Source organism: Lactuca sativa, chromosome 5 (assembly GCF_002870075.4).
Source record: "Lactuca sativa cultivar Salinas chromosome 5, Lsat_Salinas_v11, whole genome shotgun sequence".
Taxonomy (NCBI): Eukaryota; Viridiplantae; Streptophyta; class Magnoliopsida; order Asterales; family Asteraceae; genus Lactuca; species Lactuca sativa.
The window spans coordinates 93,838,513-93,853,345 of NC_056627.2; the positions used below are offsets into that span (position 1 = coordinate 93,838,513).

At 35.2% G+C, this 14,833-nt stretch overlaps 1 long non-coding RNA gene across 3 annotated transcripts; it reads right to left on the bottom strand.

The window, feature by feature from the left end:
• Positions 1-10,120: 10,120 nt before the first annotated feature.
• Positions 10,121-12,679, bottom strand: LOC111918421 (uncharacterized). Of its 3 annotated transcripts, XR_002859216.3 has the most exons (8): positions 12,249-12,679; positions 12,022-12,114; positions 11,880-11,945; positions 11,662-11,757; positions 11,422-11,596; positions 11,075-11,191; positions 10,889-10,978; positions 10,121-10,323 (listed from the first exon to the last, which is right to left on the bottom strand). It is a non-coding gene; the product is annotated as an uncharacterized LOC111918421 (long non-coding RNA). The 3 variants fall into 3 exon arrangements; XR_002859217.3 differs by lacking the exon at positions 12,022-12,114 and having other exon boundaries at positions 11,422-11,555; positions 12,249-12,678; XR_002859214.3 differs by lacking the exon at positions 12,022-12,114 and having other exon boundaries at positions 12,249-12,677.
• Between the last annotated feature and the right edge of the window lie 2,154 nt (positions 12,680-14,833).

Consider the following 14,833-nt stretch of genomic DNA (forward strand, 5'->3'; position numbering starts at 1 on the left):
GGTAGATAACCGCATTCAACATTGGTGGAGAACGATTCACTTACATGAGTCGGGTTGATACGAAATCAAGCAAAATTGACAGGTTCCTTGCATGTCCTAATTTCCTATTTTCTTGTCCTGCACTTACAGCAACTGCTTATTCTAGACATCTATCTGACCATTATCCTGTTACACTTACTTTGGGTAGAAAAGACTTTGGTCCTAAACCATTTAGATTATTTGATTCCTTGTTATTGGTGGATGACACTAATCAAGTGGTGGTGAATGCATGGTCTGAATTCAGAGGTTATGGGCCAGTTGATGCATATATGGCTGCCAAACTCAAACACGTGAAAGAAGCTATTCGTCAATGGCGTAAATTAGAACACGGTAAGGAAGATAAGGAAAAAAGAAACATTGCAAGAATCTGTGGTGAAACTTGAGAAAGAGGCAGAAACTCGGTTGTTAACTAAATAAGAACTTAAAAATAGGAGCAATTGTCTAAAGAGAATCCTTGAACTTGAAAGGCTTGTTGTTGAGGATTTAAAGCAGAAGGCGCGTATTAAGTAGACTACAGATGGGGATGAAAACACATCATTCTACCATGGATTTGTTAACAAATATAGTAGGAAGAATCAAATTGATGGTTTGATGATCAATAGCAAATAGAGCACTGAAGTTGAGGAGATTAAAGAAGAGGTGTTTAACTTCTTTCAAAACAAGTTCATGGAAAGATGGAATTCCAGACATAAACTTGTGAATTCCCGTTTCAAAACAATCTCGATGATGGAGGAGATTTGTATTGAGGCCCCCTTTACTATAGACGAAATCAAAAAGGCCACGTGGGCTTGTGGTGGTGATAAGGCCCCGGGTCCTGATGGACTAACATTCAAGTTTATTAAACGATAATGGGATGTAATAAGAGATGATTTGATGAGGGCTATTCGAAACTTTGAAGATTCTGGAACTCTATCCAAAGGTTGTAACTCCTCATTCATCACGTTAGCCCCTAAATCTAAGGACCCGACTACCTTGGTTGATTTCAGGCCTATTAGCTTGATTGGCTGCATATACAAGATAATTTCCAAAGTGTTGGCAACTAGATTAAATACAGTAATTGGTGGTGTAATAGATGAAGTTCAATCAGCCTACGTGGAGGGCAGGAGCATACTTGACGGACCCCTTATTGTCAATGAAATATGTTCTTGGGTCAAAAAAACAAAAAGGAAAGTCTTACTCTTCAAAGTGGATTTCGACAAAGCGTCTGATTCTATCAAGTGGGAGTATCTTGACTCAATTCTCAATCAAATGGGATTTGGGAATATATGGAGAAAGTGGAATCGAGGATGTCTGTCATCTGCCCGTGCCTCGGTTATTATCAACGATAGCCCAACTAATGAATTCAAGCTTTCAAAAGGGGTAAGGCAAGGAGACCCTCTATCTCCGTTTCTATTCGTTATAGCAACGGAGGGACTAAATGTATCTATGAAGACTGCTGGTGAGAAAAACATATTCAAAGGGGTAAAAATATCAAGAATCGATGAAAAAAATATCGCATCTATTTTACACAGATGACGCGTTATTTTTGGGTGATTGGTGCAGATCGAATATGAAAAACTTAGCTCGTATCTTACATTGCCTCCATATGGCCTCCGATCTCAAGGTAAATTTCGGAAAATCCAAGGTATATGGTGTTGGGGCATCGAGTTGTGAAACCGCATCTCCTGCTAGGATACTTGGCTGTGAGGCAAGTTGTCTACCTTTTACCTACCTTGGAGTACCCGATGGGGCAAACATGAACTTGTTGAGGAACTGGCAGCCAATCATTAACAAGTTTCAATCTAAGCTCACGAGATGGAAGGCAAAAACTTTATATTTTGGGGGGAGACTAACTCTTATCACTTCTGTATTGGGAAATCTTCCCACGTACTATCTCATGCTTTTTAAAGCTCCTCTAAGTGTAATTGAGAGGCTTGAAAAGATAAGTAGATCTTTCATATGGGGGGGAAGTGATGAGAAAAATAAAATACACTAGGTTTCGTGGAACAAAGTCACTAGCCCTAAACAACTGTGTGGTTTAGGTGTTGGTTCCATTAGGGCTATGAACATTGCTCTACTGGTTAAATGGTGGTGGAGACTAAGGAATGATACATCAGCTTTGTGGAGAAAGATTATATGTGGAGTTCATAACCTGTTCAACAAACCGAAAGATTATCTCTCCAAGAAATCTCTCAGTGGTGTGTGGAACAACATAGCAGGTGTAAAAAATAACTTGGAATCTATGGGTGTAAGTATCAATGATGTATTTAGACAATGTGTCAAATCTAGGGAAAACACCCAGTTTTGTAACGATATTTGGATTGGATCATTATAATTAAAAAAGGTATATCCTGCTCTTTATGATCTAGAGGCTCAAAAGAGATGTGTGGTGAAGGACAGAATCAATGAAAATGGTGGTACCAGTTGGTGTTGGAAGTCTAACCCATCAAACTGTGGGTTACACAACTGTCTATCGAGCCTTCTTTAGGATGTTGGATCGGTTCAGCTGCATCCTGGATCAGATTATACATATTACTCTATTGCCCCTGATGGAATTTATAGTGTTCCTATCCTCAGGCATTTAATTGAACTCAAACATGCCAGTAATTTTTCTCATAATTTGATCAGTTGGTGTATGTTAATTACCATAAAGGTGTCGGGCTTCGTTTGGAGAGCAATGCAGGGTCGTATACCTTGTGCTATGGCACTTATTAGTACAAACATTCCTATTGAATTCATATTCTGTGGTCTATGTGTAAATCAGCAGGAAGATGCAGATCATATACTCATCAACTGTCCGTTTGCGAGTATGGTTCGGAGAAAAATTCTCAGCTGGTGCGGGTTTGATGATATGGCAGTTAACACAGTAAGTGAATTCGTTGACTTTACTTCTAAATGGGGGAACTATGGAAAGCGCAAAAAAAGACTCACTGCAATTTGTTATGGAATGTTATGGGTTCTCTGGAAATCAAGGAACAACAGACTATTTCAAAGGTCAGTATGTTTCCCTACTCAAGCGGTCGAGAATATTAAGTCATTAGTTTATCTATGGCTCAAATGTAGGGGTAAAAAAGGAATTTGTAGTTGGGAGAGTTGGAATGTATCACCCTTTTCCATTTCTTGATATGTAATTGACTGTAACTCCTTGACCCTCATCTAGTTTCTTGCTGGCGTGGGTATATTTATAAAATTCTTGGCCGTTTCAAAAAAAAAAAAAAAAAAAAAAAAAAAAAAAAAAAAAAAAAAAAAAAAAGGATAACCGCATGTCCATTAAACAAAATTGTTTAAGAAAACTATTTAATGAACATGTTAAATACTATCGATCTTATCGATTATTCATCTTAAATGCTCCATTTCAGGCAGGTTTGAATATAAGCTTATAATAATGGAAGTTATCAATATAATTTACAAAATATGATAAAAATGGAAATAGTGGAATTGTTATAAATATAATTTATAAAATAACATAAATAATGCTACTAGTGAAAGTTATCCTGCACATTTTGGTAATTTTGATATTATTATGTTTTTTTTCATTTTATCTTTTCCCCTTTTTAATTTTCAATTTATTTTTCACTGTGGGAAGTTTATCTGATGTTATATATTTCTTTTTGATGTAATACTAGGTTAACAATACAGAAAGAGAATTGCACCATGTCTTCATAAAAAAGTTGTACATGTAATAAAGGAGAGGAGAAATTGTTTCGTATAATTGAATAGGGGAATAAATAGTATAGTCCCTTCCATGGGAATGACCGAATGAGAAAGTGTTTGAAACTCGTGTATTATATCAGTTTATTTAAATCATTTCATTTTTCTATATTGTTCATCACTTTTGTTTGAGACTCATGTATTACATCGGTTTATTTAAAAGCAAAATTTAATATGAACTTTTAAACAATTGAGAAGCTTGAATATATAAGAAAAGTGAGAAAAATATTTAATTATTAAAATTAAAGTGTTTTTTTTTCTTTTAAAATTAGAAAATTAATTTAGATAAATAAACAAATGAAACTAATGAGACTTTAATTTGATAATTTTGAAATTAAAAACATAGTCAATTAATGAAGTTGATATATATTTATTTTTACATTTAAATTAAATACTTAATGTAATTTAATAAAACAGAAAAACCATAAAATGACATATGAAAAAAATAAAAAAATCATACAACATAATGCATTAGAAGATGACAAGTGACAAAATCATTTTTATTTGTTAGAAGGATTATTAAACAAGGGGTGTTCATTCTGTCATGGAATGGAACATAAAATGCATTATAATCCATATTTATTTATGTATATTTTTGTAACATACACGTTCAGTTATCGTGTATTGTAAATTATAAAAGTGAATAAGATTACGAAATATTATGTGAATTTGATTGTTGAGTTCTAACAGATAGTTTTTACTAGAAATGAAGAAAAATTATGTTTAGAAGCACTCAGAAAATATTGGAAGTCTTATGAAATTCCAATCAAATGTCAAATGGTGAAATTTAACGAAAATATAAACTTTGAAATAAGTAAAATTTTATTATTAAAAGTTGTAGATAATCTCGTTAGAAAGATTTAGGCGAAAACCTCATCGAAATCTGAGTTATAACGAAGAACTTATGACCAATCGAAGATTCGCGACAAAACCGGCACAACGCCAAATGACGTAAAAAATTTAGTTTTTAATAAAATACTTTTTAGCCTTAGTGATCTAAATGAAAGTCGTAGTGTTCGTTAAACCAAGAAGTTCGATAACAAGAACGCCAAAATCTGACTTCGTATGAGGAAGTTATGGTTTTTCTAAGTTTCAGCTTAGTAGTAGACAGCTAAAAACTTGAATTTTAGATCGAGTGATTTTTAGCCGACACAACCAAAACGAGAATTGAAGATCTCGTCAATAGTAGTACAACGGTAAAAAGTCTGACGAAAACGGATGTCGGATGAAGAAGTTATGAATTTTTAACGGATTTTCCTGTCCCGGTCTGTTAAATATAATAATATTAAAATTAAAATCAAAATTAGCCGATGAAGTCTAAACGAAAGTTGTCGAGCATAATTTTACCTACGCGTGCATATAAAGAACGTCGAAAACGGAGCTTGTATGAGAAAGTTATGGATTTTAGAAGATTGGGGCACAATTTTCGAGAATATTCGCATGGATAAACTTCATCCGGACCAGCCCCGTCACCCTCGCTCCGAGCTGGCCACGTATCCGAAGCAGCTGCGCCATCTGATTCATGGCGCGTCCGAGGAGCGACGCATGTCGCACAGGTGTCCGAAGCCGATGACACGTCCGAAGCGCTGGCACCTCGCTTGCGCGCCATCTGTCCGAGCCACGTGCCTTCGCCTCCTGCTGCCTCGTGCCATCGTTGCTAACTCACTCCTCTCGGCCGACCTTCAGACCTCCCCTATAAATAGAAGGTTGCGAGCCTTCCCGATTAATTTTGGAAAATTGCTAATTTTGACCCCTAAACTCATATTTTCACTATTTCCAATTCCCCTGAATCCCCAGAATCATTTTTAACACCCGGAACACACCCCGAAGTGCCCGAGAAGCCCGAAAAATTTATCTTTTCGGTTTTGAAGCCCAACCCTCGTAGGGCCCGGTTTTCAATAAAGCTCCCGGTTTTCAACATATAAAGTCATATTTAAAGCCGAAGTGCTGCTCAATTTACTATTTTAACCCCCGGTAAATTCAAGGTGAGTTCAATATATAGGAACAATTGTATGTTATGTGTTATATGTGCTATGTGCTTTTCAGTGTTATTATTCCGGGTTATTTTCCCGTGTTATTTTTATTCGCTATTTTTATAGTAAAAGTAATACCTTTGACAATGTGGTCAGCGAAAGGACTTAGATTCACATTGGTACTGGTACGTAGCCTCTGGCCATGTAGAGCATGTCTCCGTAAGAGAATGACTTCTATTCTATGACATTGGCAAATGGTTAGACAGGGCTATAAGCTTGAAATCTACTAAGATGTTAATCAGAAATCGTACGTCTTCTATGTCATTTGGGTCGAAGCTTTATTGATGTATATCAAGTATGGAATTGGTTATGTCTCATTGATCGTATATCTTTGAATCAAGTCATTGATCGATATGGAAAGCTTAACACATGATTCACATATGCCTTTGTTGTTCCTTGTTTCTCTTTGCTTCTGCCATATTGAAGTATATATATGGCATAACGTTATATTGTATTTATTACTGAACTCACTAAGCGTCACCGCTTACTCTCTCAATGTTTAATAAATTTGCAGGAAATAAGTAACCAGTATACTCATATACTGTTGGAAGGTTTAGAATAATTGTAATATTACTTTTGTATTTAGGGATCACGTATGTATAAAAGTATAGTATCCTGAGTAGTTGTGTAATATATAACACTTTGTAATAGTCGGTTTGTATCCAATTTTTTGTAATCAAACTATCAATGTAAAATATTATTTTATGAATATACATGTAGCATGTTTCGGAGTAACAATATTGTGAAGTGTGAAAGTTTGGGTCTTTCAGAAATACGAAAGTTAGAGTCTTTCATTTTTATTGTTACATATATTTTAAAAGGTTTCTATTACTTTTATTAACATGTTTTTTAAATAACAAAAAAAAATCATATCATTGAACCCTGTGAAATGTCATTATATTCTTACCTTTTAATGTATATTGTTGTAATAGGATGAAACAAAAATACAATGTTAATTTCTTTCTTTATTATCCAACATTATTCCCACTGAAGTTAGATTATAAATATTAATAAATTCTATACAAATGTAAAACAATAACAATCCGTCGAACCATAAATCTAAAATCAGTACCAATAGTTTTAACTTAGAATTTTAAAGTCATTGTATCTATAGTGTTATGATTCTCGATTTAAAAAAAAGTATCACCTAACAATTGAAAAGCTTACAAATAATTGAATTTGATAGGCGTACCTTTGGTTGGGAATGCTTGGAAGATTAAATGTGGTCATGCACAAAGTCAAGGTAAATTTTTATATACTCCAAATAAATTTGATTTTTGTTGCATCTGATGGAATAGAAATGATGAATCTATGTCAATTCTTGCAGTTCACCAAGCATACTTTCATTTATATCTCCTGATGCATTGCGTCGCTACATGATTTTCTGTCCTTTTCATATTTTATTTTTATATCATAGCATCCTACATTCAGTTTTTCCTGTTAGTATCTTTGTAATTTCACTCAAAGTATGATTGCCATTACATGCGTTTAACCAAACATACTTTCAAAACAAATTCAGTTTCTTTTTTAAGTAGTAAAATATTGGAGTAAACAATATAAAATATTTTTAATTTTACAATGCATTTTTTATTTAAAGATAACATTATGAAATGATAGAATTGCAAAAATGGTCCTGTGGTTGGCAAATTTATGTGATTTTGGTCCAAAACGAAATGTTGGTGTACCACTGGTCCAATTTCTGATATCTTGTATGGTTTTGATCCTTATGGTTACAATTTCATATGATTTTGGTCTGTACACAACCTAGAATGACCAATATGCCCTAATATAAATGTTTTTAATTTCTTTTGTTTAATTTATTATAATTTTGAATTTAAAAAAAATAAAAGCAAAAACTCTCTCTCTCTCTCATCTCTCTCTCTCTCTCTCTCTCTCTCTCTCTCTCTCTCTCTCTCTCTCTCTCTCTCTCTCTCTCTCCTCTCTCTCTCTCTCTCTCTCTCTCTCTCTCTCTCTCTCTCTCTCTCTCTCTCTCTCTCTCTCTCTCTCTCTCTCTCTCTCTCTCTCTCTCTCTCTCTCTCTGCAACCGATCTACAATTTCCCTCTGTTACTGCTTAATAGTGAGAAACCGACCTCCACCGTACGGTGATTATCCCCTCTCCCTCCTCTAGCTCTGACGCCTCTCACCGACAATCACCTTCATCCTTCCCCCAACGTTAATCTCACAGTAAGAATATACGCCGCCATGGAAACGATGGAATGCATCTGGAATACTCAACAACGCATCCTCCAGTGACTCTCAAATCAATCATCATCCCCCGCTTCTAACCCCAAAGATATCGACGGATACTAAGAAGTCAACACATCAGTACAAAATCGTTAATTCCCGTTGCCTCGGAAAACTCATACCTAAATCACTGATTCGATGTTGGTTTGGATTGTTTCATAGTGAGGTATTGGAAGAGAAGCACCAATGGGGGAAATAGAGCAAGAAGCTTTGTACTCTGTTATCGGGAAACTCATAACCAAAAGGATTTGATCCGCCCAACGACTTCCAACTCCCCTCTCTGTATCTACATACACAAAAACCAATAACAAGGATTAAAAACAAATTGTTTGTGGCTGCTTGGATCAAGCTTCAATTAAAGTACTTATGGGAGGAATATGTGGGTTTTTATATGTATGTTCCACCACTCTCCTTATTCCTTGTATATTCTCTTCAAATCTGATTTTGGAGGTGTTTGGATAGGGAAAAAAAATGTTTATTGCTTATTCTCACAATAAGCTAATTTAAGTGTTTAGGCTAAATAAGCTGATTTTAATAAACATTCCTCCCTATGTTTATTGCTTATTCCCACCACAAATAAGCTATAAGCAATAAGCTAAAAATCTAATCCAAACGTGTAGGTTGGTGTTGGGCTGTGATGACGAAGGTGTACGAGTGGTGAGAACAAAGAAGATGATAACATGTTCCTTCCTTAGATGTGCAGGTGATGTCATAGACAAACGAGAACATGGGAAGAAGATGGTAATAAACAATGTGGCACACCTTTTACCGTTGCCTCTGTTTGTTCATCATCGCCCCACTCATGCTTTTTCATCAATTCCTCACTGTGTTTTCATCGTTATCATCTCATTCTACTCTCTACCCCGTGAAATGTGAGTGAGATAAAAAAGATGCAAGTTCTGGTTTGGGTTTATAGTTTTAATTTCTGCTTCTTGCACTTGTGAATTTTTGTTGCTAGGGTTTTGATTTCATCCATGATTTCTGCTTTTAATTCATGGGTTTTTGTATTGGGCATGATATTCAGGATTAATTTTGGGTTTTGAGCACCCCGTGCACCCATTTAGGAACTAGGTATGATTTTTGGGCACTGAGAATGATTTAGAGGCACTTGGTTTAGATCTTGGTAAGAAGGGGAACTAGTAATGGTGGTTTCCGATGAGAGATAGGAAAGAGAGAAAGGTGGAGTGGGGTGGGATGTGTTGGTCAATTTTGTAATTTCTAAATTAAGGATTACAACAATTAAAAAATAGAAAATATAAATTATAAGGGTATAAAAGTAATTTTAAATGTATAGAGACCAAAATCACTAAAAATATCTAAATTTGAACCAGTGGTGCACCAACATTTGGTTTTGGACCAAAAACATATAAATTTGCCAAACATAGGGACCATTTTTGCAATTGTCTTATGAAATTAATTTATTAAAATCATTTTGGTGTTGGTTTAACTAAACCAAATCAAGATTTAAGAGGCGGAACAACCTTGAGTGTAAAATAGGGTTGCTAGGTGTTCGTCACATGGTATTCTACATGAACCCTATATTTGTTGCTGGTGTAGTGAATTCCATGTACTCATTTTCGATAATATTCTCATATAGTTATGATTTGGTTTTAATATGATTTTTGGTAGTCAAATGGTTTAATTAAATTTAATTGATGGTTACAGGAAATTATGCTTCGAATGTAGTCAATTACCAATCTCAAAAAAAAAAAATAATAAATAAAAAGTAAACAAAAAAAAATAAAAAACAAAAACAAAATAAAAAATTAAGGTTTACCATGTATGTAATATCGGTATTTTGCTATTTATTTCGAATTGCATACTTTTCTTTTGATATATTACACATAATAAATTCAAAACAGAGTTTGATTATCATGGATATGCTATTTAATACGCACCAATCTTTCTTGCCGCCAAACGTGTAAATTCTGCTAGTTTATAATTAAACTAGGGAAGGAGTGTAATGTTAATTAGTGTTAGTATGTGGAATAGTTTGGTAAACAGGGAAACGTTTTATTTATTTAGATGTTCTAATATTCCATGTTTTGATTGTCATCTTATAGCTATGTTAATGAAATGCAAGCGACAATTTGAATTTAAAGTCATTAATACATATACTAACTATTCCTCAAAACAACAGTCAGAATTATAGATTTATAGTATAAATATGCGGGAAAATCATAAATGGGTAATAAACTATATTATATATGGTTACTGAATTAAATTAATGGAATAAAAAAAGATAATTACGCTTCTTTAAACTTGTTCTTTTTGGGCAAGCTGATTACGTTTTACTTTCTCTGCAACAGCTTTAGCCTGAAAGAGAAAAACAAAGGGTAATTTGGGAAACAAATTGGTAATGGTTTGTATGATGGAATTGGGGAAGCAATGGAGTGGAATGGTTGATTCCGGTGGAATTGAGGATGAAATGTTTGTTTTGTGAATGGAATGGAATGTGCTGTTTCTGAACTCAGAAGAATGTGATTTCTCGGATTTTGCTATTTTTATTTGTGTTTTTATATCATTTAATTATGCTATGGAATGAAAAATTAGAATATAACCCATTTATATTTAAGTAATATTTAATGACATATATATATATATATATATATATATATATATATATATATATATATATATATATTATTTTTCATGACATCAAGTTTTTATGTAAAAAGACTTTATGAAAAGTTAGGTCACCGTTTTGGTTTTAATTGTAAATTAAAATTTTAGGTCTTATCCCAAAGAAGGTCAAAATGTTGTATTTTATGCAATTGTCCGTATTTTTTTATTATAATGTGACATTCCATTCCATCCATCCAATCAAACCCCTAAAAGGAAATTCTTTAACTACAAAAAAGTAGCAAGATGTAACGCATACCACATTTTCCTTGATCTTGTTATGCTTTTCTAATATTGCTTTACTTCTCTAAGCCGATTCTCCACTTGTTCCATTTAAAATGTATAAATCCTGTACAAAAATTATGTAGATTACATCTCCAAACATAACAAAAACCATATATACATACACATACATATATAACATCTGAAGTGATTGACAACTTACAGAAGAAGATGTTTTTCTAACATCAATGTTTTTATTCAGATACTTTCTTTTGAGACATTGCTTTTTCTAAAGCTCTTTTTCTAGCTTCAATGGTAGCTCCCTCAACTACAACACATTCTGTTGGAAACCAACCACACAAAAAAAAACAACCAAATATAACTGTATTGAATTCAACCAACTGCAACTTATGCTGCAGGTAGATTAATCTCTTCTATCCAATCGGTAACAGGATGCTCAACCCAAAAAAAATGTAGAAATTCCCCATAAGGGTATATGTATATCATTAAATCTTTGATAAATATTCGATTTAAACGTAAATTCACTATTTAAGAGTTAAAAATTTTCACCTGTAAACGTGGATTGAGCTCTACAAAGTAATAATCCCCTGTGTCCATACTATACAAATACTCTACAGTTGCAGCTCCAACATAATTCATTGGTTTAACTAATCTTCTTGCACCTTACTCCCAACTTCTTTATTCTGTCATTTGGAGCTATAATTATTGGTCCTTCCTCAATAATCTTCAAAATAAATATATAAAACGTCAAATAAAAGATAGAATTTCATTATCAATTTATCATACTACCTTTTGATGTCGTCTTTGAAAACTGCAATCACGACTATGTAAAGCTGCTACATTTCTATGTTGATCACAAAGCAGTTGAACCTCTGGATGTCGGATCTATTTAAAAAAAAATATTATTAAGACAGATTAGAGTTTAAAGAATTAATTTCTCAAAACCAAAATCCTATGAAAACATTGAATTATGTTAAAATTTACCAAAAGAAAAACGAAATTCATACCGGAGGTGTATTGGTGGTGCAATCAGTGTCATCGTCTGGTAAACATCAAATAGGATCCAAATCCACCTGAAGAAAAGTGATCATATCTCATTGAGCTTAATACCAAAAGAAACATGGATATAATTAGAATGTATCAATTTACTTTGTAAACACTTGTCATAAATGTTATAAAATACAGCATGAGATGTTAGACAATGAAGACCCCAAATTCAATTTTTATAAGCAAACAATAAGCCTGAAAACAGATGAACAAAGATTTAGTAAATGTTATAAAATACATCATCAGATGTTAGACAACAAAGACCCAAATTCAATTTTTATAAGCAAACAATAAGCCCTAAAACAGATAAACAAAGATTTGGTACTAACCCTTAGAAGCTGCTGCAAGTGAAGAAAACATGAAACCGGAGATGACAGAACCTTTTCTTGTAATCACAGTTGTCGGTGACGACGATAGCGAGAAGGTGTCTGCGGCCTTACTTCTTTTCATTGCCCAATAACGAATTGCAGAAAGTGTAGCACACCTTAAATCTGAAATCAAAGATCTTCTTTCACAGAAGGAGAGGAGACTGTCAGTGCGAGGGTGGAGTGAAGAAATGGGGTTGCTTATCCGAGAGGCGAGTTAAAGTGGTGAAGTATCGAGATGAAGTCGGTACGAGATATCTGGAAGTTTTATATTGGACAAAAGAAAGGTGGAATCATAGAGAGAAACACGTAGAAGGAGAGGAACGGATGAAAGGAACACATATCGCCGATGAATAGTTACACCACCGACCCACGATCATAGGAATAATAAAATTTCCTATACACTCCTTGTTGAAAACAACCTAATAGACGCGCAAGGAAACCGACAAACAATATTGAGAATTATATGTCGATTAGTTGCGAATAATAGATCCAATTATTATTATTATATTTACCAAGTTTCGTCTAAAAATCAGATCTATCCTTCTCGATTAGATCTGATTATAAGAAAGGTAGAAGAAAACTGTCATGTTATTGGACGAATTAACCACAAAACACAAAAGTAAAACCGACCTGTTGATTGCTGATCTTGATCTTGAAGCAACTGCACGGATCAGACTCCTGTCATAAAGGTTTTTATTTCGCTTGTACTGGCTGTAAGCAACAGAGTAAAACCCCAGGATTTAATGCAGCTTGATCGATATTCCAACAGCACCAGAAATCGACAAACACAAAGCGACTACTCAGAAATCAGAAGGGAAAAAACGCAGAGAGAGTGAGAGAGCTTTCAGATTTTCGTGAGGTGTTAATGCAACTCCTAGGGAGCTGTATTTATAGGTATTGTAACCCTAGAAGGCATCAAACGGGCCCCCATAGGCCGGCCCCAGAAACCCTAGGGCGACAGCTTGCTCTCCAAGCAAGCCGTCTCCTGATCCTTCTAGAATACCCTGACTTGGCCTCCACGAAGTCAACGCGAAGTCAACGGCGGTCAACCATTTGACCGGATCGGTCAAACCGGCTTGACCCGAACTCGTCAAAAATAAAAGCTCTTCAGCTCCCAGCGACCGATGCGTCGTGCGCCTAAATCGCGCACTCGCGGCGTCGGCTAGTGCTAGGCTAGGCTAGGCTAGGCGCGCGCGTGGGCTTGGCCCATTTCTTTGATCCACTAAAGCCTTTGAAGGCTTACCAAGGGAATAGGTTTATAAACCCACAAAAGTTTCTTCCCCCCACCAATGTGGGATACAAAGGAAATTGCCAACTTGCAATTCCTTTATACATAAAGTTCCAACAATCCCCCACCAAGTTGGTAAGTTTCCTTTCACTCAGACAGATGATGTCACTCGGGTGTCACGAAGATTAAACCTTAGTTTAATGAGAACAAACAAGAAGAGACGGATTCAATGGTATCCTTATAGGTTTAAACCATGAACCTTAATGACCTCTCCGGTTTACCCCCACACATCACAAGTCATATTTGTGTTCTCCTTGAGCGCTATTATGGCCATGCGCTATAAATCCTTTTCATGACCCTTTAGAAGATAAACCACTAATCTTCACTTGAGGCGGCACCACCTCTATATCATATAGGCAAAGTTTTACAACATCTTCGTTGCTTAGATGTCTCCAAAACTATGTTAAGAGTCGTAACTCAACCTCATTCTTGGCAACGACGTACTATCCTACCTCACATGGATCTATCATGAATGATAGTACCTTCTATTGTTAGTGATTTCGTTGTTACCCTTTAAACTTGAAAATTAGGAGCACTAATGTCAAGTTGGGTTTCCATCACTAAATGATTCTATTGTGGTTTTAGACCCATGACTCTCGTGGTAGATGTAACCAAATCTCTCGTCAGAGGTTTGTTAAACGGATCTGCCAAGTTCCTACTTGTCTTGACATAGACAACCTTGATGGTACCACTTTCAATTAGTTGTCTCACAAAATTGTGTCGCAGACCTACATGTCTTGACTTCCCATTATATACCGCATTATATACTTTAGACAGTGTGGCCTCACTGTCACGGTACATGGGTATTGAAGGCATCGGAATATCCCACAAACGTATATCCATAAGTAGATCTCGAATCCACTCTGCCTCTTTGCCTGCTGCTGCTAAGGCAGTTAGCTCTGCTTCCATCGTTGAATGAGCTATGCATGTTTGTTTCTTGCTCGCCCAAGAAATAGCACCACCAGCTAGAGTATAAATCCAACCACTTGTGGATTTTAAATCACTGGTGTGATCAATCCAGCTGGCATCAGAATAACCTTCAAGTATTCCATTAGATGACGAATATATCAATTCAAAAGTACTTGTCCTTTTCAGGTATCCTAGTACTCTACCTACTGCCTTCCAGTGCTCCGTCCCTGGATTAACTGTATACTGACTCAATTTGCTTACAGCGAATGCGATGTCATGTCGCGTGCAGTGAGTAGCATACATCATGCTCCCAACTGCACTAGCATATTCCAGTTGAGCCACAGCTCGA